Consider the following 17,375-nt stretch of genomic DNA (forward strand, 5'->3'; position numbering starts at 1 on the left):
ATTTTTGCAGGTGTGGGGAGAGACCATTTAAGCCACAGCAAATTGAGATTACATACTGAAGCACATCAGTAATGGAAAATTGTTTCATGCTTCAATGTGAATCACTAGTTCCAAACAATAAAATACCCATGATTCAATCTCCTTTATTTCATAACAAAGTTGTAAATATTTTAAAAATCCATTAATTTCACTGCAGGACAAATGATCCAAAAAGTAATGGAAGATGTTAAGAACAATTTTTGTAGAATAGTTTGAAAATTATGAGTGCAAAGGAAAAAAAAAAAAAAAGTTGCTATTTGCACTTATTTTCCAGATGGTTTCAAACGAAATATTAAGGAAATCTTGAATTTGAGCTCACTCAAATTTCAACAACGTGAGAGTGATTCCAAATTGTATCAGATTCAAATCTCTCACACACCCTGCTAAGAAATAAAACAATTCCAGACTGATAACCACGCCGTGCTGATATAAGCTTCCTTACATTACAGAAGCGGCACTTCAACATGCAAACAAAGTTCTACCTTCCCCAACTGCATGCTATATTTCATCTTAAAAGTAAAACTATGAAGACCATAATCATTTTGTTAATTATTAATTGCAGTAGATACACTTATCTTTTGCTTTCTCCAGATATATGCAAGACAGTCTGAATTGAACACTTCATATATGCATTATGCAATAGCAAAATTTATACTTTACGTTGGTTCTATATTTACCACGTGCCACCTCCTTCAAAGAATTGATGTTCCTATTAATAAGCTTTTCTTGGCAAAGCACCTCCACATACATTCAGTGACAGGAGAGCAATTCACTTTCACCATTTTCCATGCCCACATATTTAGAGCGAATTTAAGTTTGTCGTTCAATTAAACTGGAGTGATCTTGGATCCCTGCAACCAAGGGACAGTTTCACAGGCCTGCTTTCTTCCCTGTGTCAGCTCTAACAAACTCTGCTGGTCACACCTCACCAATCTGATTCTGCTCAGCAAAGCAGCAGAAAGCTAAGCTACTGAGCAACACAAAGCAAGCATTTCCAGGTAGTTTAGCAAATGGAATCATCAGCACTGAAGGGTCAGAAAGGCCGCTACACCACAGCGAGCAAGAAAAGGAAAAGAGCTCAGGTTTTTTTTTCAGTGGCAGTCATCTTAAATAGCACAGATCAAGATGAGATGAAGCATGCACACAACAGCCTTTGCCGCAGCCTTGCTGGTGCAGTGCTGGCCTGCCTTGCTGCTGCTGCATGCTAAGCTGAGCAAGGAGCCAAATCAGATCACAATTACCTTTTTCCATATTTCAGTTCTCATCCATATCAACAGAATCATTGGGGAAACAAAAGACAGAGAGGATAGAGCACCAGATTCAGCTAATACTGCACCTGACTTTCGTTGGTTGAGAAATATTATTTCTTTTTGATGGCTCAAGTCTGCAACACTGCACATAAACAGCCTGAACTGTTTCCCAATTTGAGGAGTTTAGACAGCAACACCTCATTGAAGCAAGGTGTGGTACATCCTTCTGTTCTCTGCACTTTTACATGACGGCACAGGACATTTTCTCCAACATTACTCACCCAGTTTCAGAACTTCCTTTGAGCCCCACATCTTATTATAAGGTCAACAAAAAGTCAAATTGCTGCTGTAGGTAAAGGCGACAGACGCCCACCAAGTAATTATTGCAACCAGAGACAAGTACCTCAAGTTTCTCAGGGGCAGAGAAGAGCAAAATTACCTTTAAATCTGCAGAGAATACTGAAGAAGTCTCATGCTAAAACTTGTCTCACATTACAGCAAAAGGCTTTGAGAGACTTTCTTATTATTAGAAATAATTTTTCTTCTTCAGCTCCCTGAATTATTTACAAAATAAGTTCTTCAGGAAGAGAACCACATTTCTCATTTCAGCTGTATTTTTATTAAGTGTTCACAGCTCAGAAAAGCAAAAAATTGTCAGTTGTAAACAGCAAAGCCTGCAGAATTTCATTCTAGAACAATATGCATTTGAGTTATCAGTTTGCTGAATAGCATCATTATTCTGAAGATTCAAATTGACATATAATATCTGCTATTAATTAAGAACAAATAACCATCTAAAAAAGTGGCGTGCTTGTTTTTTGTTGATTTTTGTGTGTGTGTTTTTTTTTAATACACATTGAATAGCTCTGAAAGAAAACATTTTGGATAAGCAAAAAGTAGGAATATTAGACACACCACACTTCATGTTCAAAATTTCAAAGCATCCTTTAAACAAACAGTTACGCACAAAAAGTCAACTTCTAGAACAGTGTTAAGAGTGAATTTTTCAAACTTAACTGATTTAGAACACAACTGAAGGGTTTTAAGGCTTTGCATATGCAAGGAGTACAGAATTGAATCTAAAAGCAGAACACCACCATACCCTTTCCAGAGACATTTCAAAGCCTCCAAACATTCTAAATTTAGCTGTTTCTATACAGCTGGAATGAGTTCTTTCTTCTCTACCCCTCACTCTACATTCCTGTCACCCACTCTCACCCAACTTTCTCTGTAATTCACATACAATAGATTGAATAAGCTCTTTCCCATTATCCCAGTATTGCGCAGGTCCAAACCCACACTTCCATTTTTGTATGGTTTAGCATTTTACCCCCATCTTTTTTTGAGATCTTTGCCATACTATCTTTCAAAAATTCTTCAATTCTGTTTCATAATTTTGAACGATCTCTGAACAGTTTTGCAGCCTCCATAGCACAGGTTAGCAGACATCCTTCTAGACCTCTCCAAACTCCTTGGAGGCTCTTATGCTCCACACTCCACCATCCCAAACCAGACTGCCAATTACTGCACACCTCACTATGAGCCGCAGCAGTTGGGTTCTGGGTTCTCTCTTCCAGTAATATGCTTGGAGCCAGCAGGGCTTCGTGGCCATAAGCTGGTATCAAAATTGAGTCAATGGAGGACTATCCCAACAAGTTTTCCATACCAGATACAGTATCTGAAGAAGTTTTGCTCTTAATCTTCTTGTTTCCAGTTTCCTACTCTTCCTTCTCTTAAATTTAAGTAAATTCCCACGTTGTCTTTGTTTAGCGAGCACTGTATTCAAAATCCTTTTGCCCTGAAATTTATTTCCAAGCATTTAAGTAGAGGTTTCCTTTTCTATCCTCATGTACAACCTATCTAGACAAGTGTACTGACTTGAAAATACAAATTCAGGTACCAGGGCATTCAGAACATGTTTGTGCTAGACTGGTACTCAAATCTTTATCTATACCACCAGCTTCATTCTGTTGATTTCCAATCTTTTCATTTACTCATACCTGAAAATAACAACCAAAGGCTTGCATGCTCCAGTGCAACAGCAGAACCCTACCGGTGTGGCTGTGCTTGCAGAACCTTCTACTTCCAAAGAAGGAAACAGTGAAGATGTATTGGCTTCCCTACCAAAATCTTCTGACAAAGTGCATGGCCTCTGAGGAGACCACAAGCAGAAGATAAGAGCACAAGCAGAAGAGTAAGAAGGAATTTCAGGCAATCTTCAAAATATTTGAAGTAACTGAAAACTAGTACAGACACTAAAGTCAAATACGCAGAGAAGAGCCAAATGGTTAGCTTTCTATTTCTATACACAACATTATAGCTATAACCCATTCCTTTCCCCTCTTTTTCTACATAGAATTTAGTATTTTCCTTCGCTAACTTATCTCCAACGTCATCTAAATAAACTTTGGCTACTTTGCCCATCCAGTGATTGTTTTAGCTTTTAAGTAATTTTTTCCATTTGTGTTGACTCACTTGAAAAACCATTCTGTCCCAAACCACACTCTTTTTGTCAAACTTTCATTCCTGATACTGTAGCTCAGTATCTAAGTTTTGATGCGAGTACCACGGAGCTGATGCTATGTAATCTTTTTGTTCTGTAAACATATCTGGAATTTTCTACTGGAAAGAAGTCTGGAAGAGATGTAGTCTTTACAATTTTAGTTTTCCATCCCTAAGATTCTTAGAATTTACAACTACTACATCTCCTTGTTTTTAAGCCTACAGGAAAAGGGATAGCAAGTCTTATTTAGTAACACATCATTCCACCTTAGTGAATGCAGTGAGGATGTAAATATTACCAAAAACATTTTCAGTCTCTTAGTTCTTTCACAGTCTTTAAAAAAAAAAAAACCATGAAAACTAGAGTCCATACAGACAGGAACACACTCCACAAACCTATAGAATCTATAGCAAGGATCTCTAAGTCAAAGACATCAAACAGCACTGTGCAGAAGAACGTACTGAAAAAGTTAGAATTGTTCTTGTTCCAATCTTCTGTAAAGGAGTTGATGTCTTCAAGACTATTATTCCAGCAACTGCCCTGATGTTTATACCCTAGCAGCCATGCAATTTTCACTTTATCATTATTTCTTGAAGCTGAAGTCTTTTTTTAACCTCCTTTATAATTTAAATTTTAAAACAGAGTTCCTAGCACCATCATTGGAAAAAATTGCTCTGTGAAATCTTTAAAAATAATTATCAGGAGCAGCAATTTGTTGAACTATTGCATGGTATTACTTGCACAGTAATAAAAAAAAAAAAAGCCAGTGTCACTTTGAACCAATTTCTACTGCTCAGATGGCACAAGCAGTTCCTCTTACACAGGAACAAAAACATACCAACTTATTGTAAGAATTTTTATAATAACTGAGAAGATTGTGAAGTTGCTGTCAGAAGTTCACCTCCACCTGTTAGTTCAGCAGCATTTTAATAGAAGTCAGGAGCATTTACAGCTGTACCACATGAAATCAAAATTGCACAAGTAGGTCTTTTCTGAAGGATATCTCTCTAAAAAATGCATTTGCAAAGAACTAGGATGTCATTTTAGTGTCTCATCTTTCTTACATGAACCTAACCAAAAACCATAGAAGTTAAGTAAGAATTTTCTAGTTATCACATACTTTTGAGTATCATCAGTCCCTTCTTCAAAATCCAATGTAACAGATGTTTTAGTACACGATCTTGATTTAAGATTTTTCTTAAAGTACACCTGCTTGGTACTTCCAGAAGGGATAAAGATGGCTGGCCTGACCAGTGCTTATATTGCAAAGATCCATACTTTGGACTAAGTGATGCTTCCTCTAGTTCTTTATAATTGATGCTTATTTCAACTTAAACACTATGACGCCTCAACAACTGATTTCTAGACAAGTGTTAAAAGACTGCAAGTCAACAACATTGATTTCCTCTTCCATGAATTGTTACACACAGCTAAATTTACTTCCTTGCCAGTGAATCATTTTACACAAAAGAGATAACATTCTCCGCCTCAGTCCCTCTGAAAATATAGAGGACAAGTTCTTAAGCACTATATGGGGCATGATGGGGGAGGGAGAGATGAGGGCAAGGAGATTGAAGTAAGAAGTAGGTCTTGCCCATGCTCTGCAAGAGAGATAATCCATTATCTTCTACCAGCTGTCACCCATTTCAGAGCTCCCCACAGAGCTCTGAAGGTAAGTCACTGGAGCACATTCTCCAGTGAAGTCTTTGTATTACTTATTCTGTCGCTATCAAGCATATACTTGAAGTAACAGCTGTTATTACCAGTGGGCACAGTGACACATTACAATCAGCAATGCAACAAATGATGGCAGCAATGTGTGCAAAAGCATCCGCTGCTGCTTGAAAGACACCACTGCAAAGGGGCGTCTCTAAATGTTAGTAAATAAGAAATAAAAGTTCTGAACAATGAAGAGGAAATCAAGGATATATGAGAAGTGGGATGACATTTCTCAGCAGTTTTATGCAGCAAGAGTTGGCACAAAAAAAGAAGTTATTACCATGGGGAAAGAACAGGAGCGAAGTAATGGCATCTGTTAGTGTGCAGGTACATCCCAACAGGGAAGCAATACACCGAAACCAGAATATGCTGTGAACCACTTTTTTACAATGAAACACAAGCACAGCTGAGGGCTCAGAACCACAGCACCTGAAACAGCCATACATTAGTTGGAAAAAGGTTTCTTCTGAAAAATTAAGACACAACAGAAGTTTCTCAAGTACATACATAGCCCTTGCCCCAAAAGTGTAATGGGCCAGTACATTATGTTATATCACACTGCCAGTGGATGCCTTCCTGATAAAACTGACAGTGTACATTCTCCAATAAGGATATTTACCAGACTTCAATACCTCTAGCAATCATTTTGTAAAATCTGATTATGTTCTGAAGAGTTTAGGGAAATTTTCCTCGTCCACAGATGCTCAATTGTAGGCAAGTTACTCAAAAACACAAATTATTTATATGGAAAGTCAAGTGCCATTTAGAGTATGGTCTATCCATACTTACAATGCACCACTAATAAAGCAAGCAGCTCCTGTTTTCTTTTCCAATTATACATTGCTATCCTTACCACTGGTTGTACTTACCATGCTATCTTCCATACGGCAATATGAAACTGAAATTGTTATTGTGAGTTTTGGTTTGCTAATGCTCTAGCACTGACAATACCAGTATGAAAAGCCATTTTTCAAGTCCAACTTCACGCAAGTTTTACGAGTTTTTATCTTACAAAGGAAAACAAAAACCAGAGGTAATCTCCCATTAGATCTTTGCAGCTATGAGGTAGATTTATTTCACTCTGTTGTTAGCAACTGCTTGGACATACTTCTTGTCATGTCAGACATAAGAATACTCAGGATTCTACTAGATAGAGATCCCTTTGTAATACAGCACTAATATCTAGAAGATCAACAACACCTTCATTTTTCCTAAGATGTGATTCAGCCTCACAGCCACACAGGACTTGCAGGCTTCCCACAGTCACATGCAACAAAGCTTTAAAAATACTTCAGCTACTGTCAAGACCAACAACTAAACATGAGGAAATGGTACTTGGGAAAAGGCAAGAGACATGAAGCGTAAGTTCAAAAGTTCTTAAAACCTGTTCTTGTAATTCTATTGCAGGAATGAGGAAATTCACATTTATTAGAAGCACAACAGAACAACACAGGAAAAAAAAAAACTTTAGCTTCTCATAATTTACAAGTCCAAAATTTAGCTAAAATTTGGCCAGTATTTGCATTCAGACTGCATGGTAAAATGCTACCCAATCAGGGTAAACATTTGAGATTACAAAAAAAAATAAACGAACAGTGCATTCACACAAGTTCTTTGAACTATGTTATGTACCAACAACAACAAGGAATGATTTACGGGCATCTATTTCAGTTTTCATTCTGAAAAGTCTGAGGAACTTTTTCATGTTAAAACACAGGGAAAAAAAAAAAAATCAATACTACAGAATGAGAATAACTTTTTCACTGGAAGCAACCTCTGCAGATCACAGAGTCCAGCTTCCAGTACAAACCTGAGGCAAAGTCCAAGTTTAACCAGGTAGTCCAGCACCTGGTCCAACTAAGGTTTAAAGATACTCTGCGATGAAGCTGTGGGAGCCCAGTATACAGGCAGCCTCCATTTCCAGAAAGAGGCACCACTGACTCCTTTTCCACTTGCTGTTTACTAGGATCCCCAGAAGAGGATTTGAAGGCTCTCCAGCCGGTCATTCCCCAGCTGTTACAAGTCCACGGTGTGAGATGCTGCACCTGTGTCGAACTTTGTGAGGTTCACAATGTGAAGAAAAAACAATATTGGTAAGCAAAAGGTAAAGTATCAACTGTGATGCCAGATATCCTCACTCTCCACTGAGGGTGCCTGAAACATTAGATAAAACCTTTGCAATGTTTAATAGTACCTGCAAGAGCAGAAAGTTTGTAACTAGAGTACCTCTAATTCTGATTCTGTCAAAATCTACCAGGGCACTTCTACTCCTGGGTTCAGTCACTCAAGAACACAAACACTGCTTATGTTGAGGATAACTATTGCAAAGTCTTTCCCAAGGACACATTCTCCATCACTAAAAATATTTTAAATTAATCCCTTTCCCCCCGCCATTACATTTTTTACCTTTACAATGTATATCAGAAAAAGTCAACTGTAGGATGCACAAGGATTGCATACTCTCAGCCATGGATGCAGAGCTGACAGCCTTGCAGGTACAGCACTACACGCAACCCAGTAAATCCTGCTGGCCCTCAAGAATATGCACACAGCAATAACTACGGTTCAGCTGCCTCAATAACCAGTAAATGCTTCTAAGAGCAACACAAAGACAGTTTCTGGGCCAAAAACAGTCTCCAGTTAGGTATCCCCATGGCATGCTGTCTTGTATTACTTATCAGACAGCAAAACTACAGCTTAAAAACAGTCTGACATTGTCATTATTCCAAACTTAAGTGCCCAGGAAACCCCAAGTTGAACTGTAATGGAAATCTACACTTACAAGAGTAGAAGTTTAAATAGTCAAACTGAATCCCTCAGTAGAGCAATATGGTGGCATACAACTGAGACACCTTCCTAGCTAAATGTGGCCTGAAGGAAACTTCTCGTACTATTTCCCTGTGACACAAGTAGTACCTTATCTGCAAGTCGTCAGGAAGTCTGTTCTAAAAGATGATGTGTTCTGGAATTCAGTAAAAATACCATGTCATCCATAAAAGGCAGAAAGACTATCTACCACAAACTCTAGCCTTCGCCCTGCATTTACAACCAAGCATCCAGAGGTTTCTTACCAGTTATTTTATTAGGACCTTTAGATCATTTATAGTCATTTGTGTCTTCTCCCTGCCCTATGTAATAAGACAACCAGGGTGAGGTCCTGAATCATAAAAATGCCATTTCCTTTTTTGAGTGAGTAACTTGACAGGGCTCCAGGGCAACAAAAGCATTTAAAAGAACCCACTGATAGCACACAGTGAAATCCCACCCCGGCCTTAAAAAGAACACACAAGTATAAAAGAGAGAAAATTCAAAGAGAAGTTACATTCCCATTTCACTCATGGACAGCGTTCAAATGATCACATACTACATAACAGAAACCCTATTGCTTTTTTTTTTTTTTCCAATTTTCAGTATATACATCTTAATGAAGTATATGCAACCACAGAAAAAAAAGACACATGCTACTTCTTTGGATTGAGTCCCAGAACAGACAGAAGCCAGCAGAACAAAGTCTGCAGAGCATGCACACTGCATTCATCCCATAGCACTAATAAGAGGTAAGGAGAACACAGAAATCATACACAAAAATTGAGGGTGGTGGAGGATAATTGATCCTATCACAAGAAGAGCTAAACTTAAAAACCAAACGTGCACCTTAAAAAGCAAACCCTGGAGAGAACATATTTCATAACGATAATAGGATCTTGGTGTCTAAAGTCACCTTCCTGCTGTTCCTACTCTGCCTTAATTACAACAAAATAAAAGGCAGTCAGAGCATTCCAGCTCTCAGCATTCATCAGCCACGTTAGGGGCAGCAATAGAGCTGGCAGCACACAGAAAAGCTGCATGAAGAAGCCAACTTCTGAGAAAGAACGTGGAAGATTAAGATAGGAGAAGGCATGCTGTGATAGCAGCAGAAATAGCAGAGAGGACCGCCGTCCGTCCCCAGGGTGTGTGTGGATCTCTAGAAGAAGGGGGAAACCAAGGACAGAGGAATTCCACAAGAGTAGGGACAATGGCTTCTGATGCTCAAGTATTACCTCTTCCTTCCTCGGATGAGGCCAGATTTCCCCGAAACACACCCAGCACAACTCTAAAACTCATTCAGGGTTTATAACACCCTCAATTTTTTTCTTTTTTAAAAAAAAAGTTCTCAGCTGTTTGTTCCCACAGTACTCCAGCATTTAAACCAATTGAGAACAAAAACTATTTTTATGCATTTTCTGAGAATTTGTAGAGGTCCAAAGCTTTTCCATAAGTCACATGCAGGGAAGACGTACAGTACTTCAGCTGAGAGGCTGCTGCAAGCAGGAAGCCATACTCCTGCCACAGTTGCTACACTTTCACTGATGTTTCATCTTCTATAAGAAAGGATCCAAATCCCACGAACCACACAGTCCTGAAGAAAAGCACAACATTGGCAGAATAGTTGCAGCACTCCTTTAAGATTGATTTCCACATAAACACCTCAGGAGTTTAAATTGGTTTCATCTTTGTTATTTATCTCTGTATTTTTTTTAATGAAAACTGGAACAAAATAACCTATAATTAAGCTGAATTAAACTTTCAGGCAGAATGCTTTATACACTTCTTTAAAATCCTGAAAATGAACATTTCACTAAACAGACATAAATGAACTTCAAGTAGGATTTCACAAAGCAATTACCCACATTTATTTTTTTCCCAGAAAACATTCATAAACGTGAAAAGAATTTGGGATATATCTGGAGTTGATGCTGCTTCTCGTCTTTTCTCTAGTTGGCTTTTTTGGCAAAGGCAGCTGAATATATCAAGTCCTTAATGGCACTGCACTTAGGCAAGGTAAGAGCATCACCTCAGCCTGCATTAATGCACACCTGACTAATGCTCCATCCACGTTAAATGTTCAGTGCTCATTGAAGACATCCCTGCTGTTTTCCAAAGCTCGGACTCCTTTATAGAGGTCTCAAGCTGGGCACCCAGAGCTACCAGTCATATCTGAAGCTTCAGACTATGGTTAAGTAATAACAGGTTTCAGTGTTAAGACCCTGATGGCACAAATGACAGAAATTACTAACTCAGGCACTTCAGGATGCCCACAGCCTCAGCTGGTAATGATGGATGCACATGCTTAATCTGAATGCACCTCAAGTGCAGACATGATTACTGAGGTCTATACAAAATCAGGGCTTAAGAAAACAGTGTGTAGTTTCCTATTGAAAAAAGCTACATTCATTATAGGAACAAAGGTCCTCATAAGTGGAAGCCTGCATTCCAGCAATCTGCATACATTGATGAAAAAACGGTGGAATATTTTAGTATTAGGAGACACTTAAAAAGAACAGAACACATCAAACCACAGACTGAACGCACTTGAAAATTTTTTGACCTCAGAAAGCTTTTTTAAAATCAAGCCTCCCTTCCTTTCTTTTTAAATACTAGAGCTTCAGTCAGACATATTAGCAAGTGTGATATAAGCTCTTTGGTGACTACATCAAGAATAGATTGGAATTCTCATGTGTACTTTGCAAGAGCCTTAGAAAATGAAGCTTAATTCTGTTTGAAGTATTATCAAAGCAAAAATCTACTAAAAAGTTTCAATAAGCCCCTTATCACCTTTCCCAACGATTTTGCTTGTGGTCCACCATCCCAATCATCTGTTCAGACATGGGTAAATAAGGAGATGAGTCTATGCAGTTAATCTGAATCCTAAGCACTACATTCCATTAATGGTTCTGATACATTTGCAACTGTTTAGGTATCATAATTCTTCCTTTTTGTAACAGCCATCCAAAAACAGCTTGCACGAACCGTCCTCAAAAAGGAAGGATGTAAGTTTCTTAAAGTCTGAAGGATCTGCTGTAGTTTAACATTCCCAACTAATCTCAGCTACAGATCAAGATTTCTGAAAACCGATGTATTAATATATAACCATAAAGCAAAATCAACTTGCTAAAAAAAGCTGAGGAAAGAAGTCTCTTCAGCCTGACTCACACAGTTAAAACCGTTTGCTTCTCGTAGGTGTAAAAGATACTGACTCACCCCCTCATGTGAATTATTTGCAAAGGAAAAGGTTACTTCAACTTCACTTGACTAAAAAAGTTCATTGCACCAAATCTGCTGAATAAACTAACATCCAAGAGGTTTCTCTCCACTGAGAACTCATAAGTGGTGCCAACCATGGCGTAAAGACTTTCTTGGCCAAATGCTGTATCTTAATATCACCTACAAAAAAAAGAATGAAAATGACTTCTGTATTTCTACATGAAACAAGTCTGAAAAGTGTCAGATTTATGGATACTTTTGGAACCTTACTTCTGCATTCTACGTTCTCGTGTATCATGTGCCAGACAGCAGTAGGTGCGTGTTTTCTATGTGCATACAAGTTTAGCAATGACTTCTCTATCCCTTGCTGACTTTTCATATACAAACAACCTTAAAATATAAAACAAGTTGCTTGTTGAAGGCCACTACCTATTACCAAGCTTTTGGAAACTATCTATCCACAGGACAGAGGCAGTGCCCACTTCCTTGGAGGGCACAAGGGACAGGCTCTCTGCATGGAACAGCTGCCGTTTTAACACATGCTGATGAGCATCTCTCATCCTCCAAGCCACAGTACCTTCACACATAAAACACAACTCCACATCCAATGCCAGCACTGCACAGAATATTACCGAAAGTCATTAAAAGATATTGCCCTGTTCTAAAAATAAGATTAGAAGAGATGTGCTGTAAAAGAGTTCATTATGCACTCAGTAGTGAGCTTTGAACCTCATGCCTTCAGATCGCTGGCCCTGACTCCAGTTGCTCTTAAAGCTAATATGGTAGTTTTTGCTACTCCATCATGACTTAATCCCAACATCTATTTCGTAAAGGAACCGTTAACAGCAGGGAATGCTGGAAGCCAGGGTTCAGTAGCCGTGCTAGTGCTTGTCTGCCAGATGATGGCCAAAGGCTTCCTCACAAAGGTGACCCAAGCTACAGTGCCCTGACTGAACACAGGAAAGCCCTCAGGGAGCAGGAAAGGCTTCCAGCTGTATCCATGCTGCAATGCACACAAAGAAACCATGACCACCACCAGCCTTTCCACAACCTCTGCAAGGCTGTAGCTCCTTGCCCCAAGAGCCTCACCCACCACCTCCTGCTGTTGCCTCAAGAACAAGCGACCACAACAGGCTTCAGCAATCAGTTGGAAGAAGGACTTCAGGCTCAGACAGAAATTCAGACTTCTCATTCATCAGCTGCCTTCACTACTGAAGCAAGCTGTCTTCCAACAGGCTTATCACTCTCTGGCCTGCTTCTGCCTGCAGAGGAGGATGTCAAACAGGCCCGCAGAGGCTGAGGCACTTCCTGGCTTTTTCTGCAGACGGGAAGGGTAGGAAAGGGGGAAGTGGTGAAGGGAAGAGAATTTAAGCTAGCAAAACTCAAATCAAGAAATATGCCTTTATTACACTTTATGACACTTTTTCCTGATGTAACCCAAAAAGGCCACAAGGAACATCCTCATAAGCAGTGCTCCAAGCCTGACAGCTCTAAGGTCATCTCAAAAATACTTCAAAATAGTTTCTGTCTCATGCACCAGTACCACACACCACGTCCCCACCCTTACCTAGCTCATTTTCTAGCATATCAGTATCTATGACAGCCACAGGATTAGGGCTACCCTGCAGCAAGCTTTGAAGATGCCCTACATGCAGAAATGTGACCTTTTCTTAGGGTCCACATCCACACATGTGAATATAGCCATTCCAAGCTGAGAGAACAGGCTCTAAACTCTCACGAGAGGAAGGCCACTGCAAGTTTCTCTCTTCGCTCATTAGAGCTTTTTATTTGAAAGGTTAACAAGCCTCTCAAGCAGCTGGAAGGAGAAGAAAGTAGGTCTAGGAACAGACTTGTAAAACTAACTCACAGACTCCTCTTCTAGCCCCCACCAAAAGCAAGATGCAAAACTTGAAGTACCAGTCCTCGCAGTGACCCAAAGCTGTGAATCACTGCTCAGCTGAGCATTCTGCACATGATTTTTCCATCTATGGCACAGCCACCCATGTAACAGACATCCACCCAAAAGTAGCAGCTCAAGGCTGGGCTAGAGATGTTGCTGAGCGTTCTACACATGCATTTTTCCCCCGCCTAAGCCACAGTGAGAATAAATTGCTGTTACTACAATAGCATGCACTGCCTGCCTATTACGCCAGCCAAGCAGCCTGACAGCAGGTGCCCAGCTGGCCTACTTGTGCTAATCAGCTGCAGACTTCTTTCTTTTCCCCACAACTTCAGCCTGCCTTCAAGTTAGTTCTTCTCAGGGAAAACAAACAAAACAACAATAGCAATAAGGAAAAAAACAAAAGCAAAACACCAGCCTAACTGGAAAGCAGACCCTACACAAACTGAGAATGCAGAAGATCAATTTAACCTATTCAGACACTGGCTTTGAGGTGTTCTCACAAAGAAATCACGCCAGCGTGTAGTCCAGGAGGGTGAAATGCCGAACAAATCTCATGGGGATAACTGCCATCCTGCCCTAAACAGAGTGGCAGCGGTACAAAACAGGGTCAGAGGGAACAAAGGCTGGAGCAAGAAAGCCTGTGCAGCACTAAGAGCACTCTGAACACCAACAAGGCCCACTCCTGTTAGACTCTGCACCAAATACACTTGCCGACTACCCCTACTCCTGCCAGTAGCTACTGGAGAATGGAGCAGCTGGTTGTGCAAGCCCCTGCTGGCTGGAGCAAGGGACAGCAAGCACTGGCCACAGTCCACTGACATCAGTCCTGAATAATAAGGTGATGTTAGGTGAGCATGGCAGTGGTGAAATAACCCTGTGAGTGAGCCATCCTAGTGCTCCAGTACATTCAGTGTGAGATTAGGAAGCTTCATATTCCTCAGTATGAGGGAACAACATGCTCAGTATAGAGAAACACACTGCACCTAAAAGCCAAAGGGTAGGGCAGGTAATGCATGCAGACCCGAGCCATGATGGCTCTCCACCCTGTTGTATTCTCCTTGTCATTCAGAACAAGGTCAGACACGCTTTTTGCAGGATAAGTCTCTCAGGAGGTCCCCCTGCAGTGCACAGACATTACTAAGCACTGGTGACCAGCATAATCCTCTCAGTAACTCCAAAGGCCGTGTACCTTCCTCCTTGCTTGCCGTATCTTTGGGAAGTTGTAGTGGGCTTGGGCACCTTCAGCCAAGGTTGATCTGTGGGCCTTCCAGGACACCAGGACTGCCCAGCATCAGCACCTCTTGGGATGCAAGCCAGATAGCTCTCCTGGCAACCCTACTGTGCTACAAGGTCTGGCAGGGATGGGCAAGGAATTTGGCCTCAGAGGCCGAAAAGCCCTTTCAGCTGGGCAGTCCTGGTGACAAACTTCAGAGAGGAAAGTGTAACTGGAATAAACAGGGCTGGCTATTGGAGTTCTTTATTATTTCTCACTCAAGGAGCAGCATATGCAGCAATAGCTTAAATGACACTAAGCACAGATTTGGCAAATTCTTGCTGAATATGTAAGACATGGGTCTGCTGCGTTAACAAACTTGGATTTAATTTCCACTAGAAATACTGAGCATTATTTCAGTATCCATTATGTAAACAATACAGTGACAGTCAATTGAGCGAGATCTTATTCAAGAGTTCTTATAAATAAAAGTAACTGGAAGAAAATTACTTCTGAAATCTTCACTTGAAAGCTCAGCTAGTCCTTCTCCAAAGATACGTGGCATAAGAAAAGAAAAAAAAGTATCATAATTCCAGTATAGGGAAAAAAGTATAAGGTATCAAAAATTCCGTTCACCATGGGAAAGCTACAACTGCCAAGGTTAAAATGGCAGATTCTGATGATGCTCCTGAAGAGATGGAAGCCACAGGCTGCCCCTGGGCAAATGGCCACACCCTACACTTTTCTATGGTTACCAAATAGGAAGAAGGTTTTGAAGAAATAAGCCTGTGGCAGGACTGCAAGGAGCAGCAGCCAGGTTTATAGGTCAGAAGCAATGAGATCAATCATATGGGGCTCGCTAACCTCTGCAGGTGATGTGCAAAGTTTCTTGGATGTCAGCTGGGAGAAACTGCCCAAGTCTCACAGTACAAATGTAGAGGAATGCTTTGTTACACAGCTTAGTTTAATCTAACCTTCAGATTCATGCAGCTTATTTCCATTGTCAGTGATAAGTCTCCATTTGGTCAAAAGGAAATTCCTTCTGTCTCCAGCTGATAAAGAAATGTGCCGATCTTCAAAGTATATCCCAAATATTTAGCTACACTCTCATGCTGCCACAGACATATAACAGCACACAGAACACAGCGCATCAATCCAGAATATCTTCTAACACAGAAACAAACTGTAATTAAGACTGCACATCATGACATGAGGAAGATTAGTGTGTTTGGCAAGCTATTTTCCTTATTAGCTGGAGGCAGAAACAAGTTCCTTGTCAGTGGAAACACGCTGTGAGGGCATTAGGACATAGATAAAAGGTGTCTTGTTGGCATTTACTTGCTTTTAACAGCTTGAAGGAAAGGGAGAAACCCACAATATCAGCTTTAATTGCTTTTAAGGATATTCCCGGCTGATGGAACACAAATATACAGCAGTCCAGACTTAGGCCCATCCTTTTACCAGGAAGAGCATGGATTATAAACTTCTATCCCTACTCTGCAGCACCAGATGGTAGCTCACATAGATTTCAATTATTTATTGAATAGGCACTTTGTTATACTAGGGTAATCCCACGCTGCAGTAAGAGCTACACACTGTTTTTATTGCGACCTACACTTTTCATCAAGTCAGTAACCTTTTCACATTCAGTGGATGCTGCAAATAGAACTTAAAAAAGCAATTTTACAAACAGTTGGATAATTGGTCTTTCCATCACACAGAAAATGACAACACAGGCATCCATCAGCAAGGCACAGCCACCAACTACACTACAGAAGAAGCATCTCTCTCTTTGGCCTGTCTCAAAGGAGAGAAATTAAGGGAATGATTTAAGTACCATGGCAGTCCACTGTATCGCTCCAACCAGTTTGTATATGCTCACTCACTGAAGCTATCAGCTCAGAAACAAGAGTATGACAACACACTGCACTTCGTAGAAGACACACAAAGCTCCCACCACAAAACAAATAATCAATGCTCCCCTGGCTGCAGCTTGCAGGGCAGATGTGATAAAGTGGTTAATTATTCAGTTGGCAATCGCATTACTGACGTCAATAGAAGAGTCCAGGAAGTGAATCCTCTTAGTTGGTTAGCGTATGACAAAGAGTGGTGGTCCCCACAGAAATTAAGGAGAACCAGCTGTCCCCACGTCTCAGCGCCGCAGTGGAAGCTCCAAGGGCACACTTGCATCCATTGAAGTAAATCGCCCCTCCCCCTCCCTTAGGAAATCCTTTGTTTTGTGGGTTTGGTTTTTTTTAAGAGAGATCTTTAAAAGCCTCATTAACCGCACACACATGGCCCAGCTGATAAACAGGACAGCGTTCTGGTGAGCAGTGCTCTCCCCTCCCTCACCCCCAGTTCCTCTTCCACAAAGAAGTTAAGTCACCTTCACTGCGCATTATTATTCATAACTTACTCAGCTGAATAAACCAGTCAGCCACCATGGCCGTTTTAACATAAATTCACTTAAGCATGCACCAGGGAAGGATCTCTTCTATTCGCTTGCCTGTAGTCAACAACCTTAACAAAGCACCGAGGGACAGAAAACTTAGGATAAAAGTGCGATAGCACGTATCCACGCTTCCTTTTGTCCGCTATCGGAGGACTCTCACCATCACCCCGCTTAGTGCCACAAAACCACTGAACAAAGCTGCCACAAAGGCCGCCTGGCAGCGCTCGGTCCTTCGGGGCCGTGTCCGAACGGAAGGGACACGGACGTAACCG

The 17,375-nt window shown here is 40.7% G+C and overlaps 1 protein-coding gene across 1 annotated transcript in view; it reads right to left on the reverse strand.

Annotated features, from left to right (window-relative positions):
- Window positions 1–17,375, reverse strand: part of CDC42BPB (CDC42 binding protein kinase beta) — an 87,854-nt gene that overhangs the window by 70,199 nt on the left and 280 nt on the right.

This window comes from Meleagris gallopavo, chromosome 5, assembly GCF_000146605.3.
Source record: "Meleagris gallopavo isolate NT-WF06-2002-E0010 breed Aviagen turkey brand Nicholas breeding stock chromosome 5, Turkey_5.1, whole genome shotgun sequence".
In the NCBI taxonomy this organism is placed as follows: Eukaryota; Metazoa; Chordata; class Aves; order Galliformes; family Phasianidae; genus Meleagris; species Meleagris gallopavo.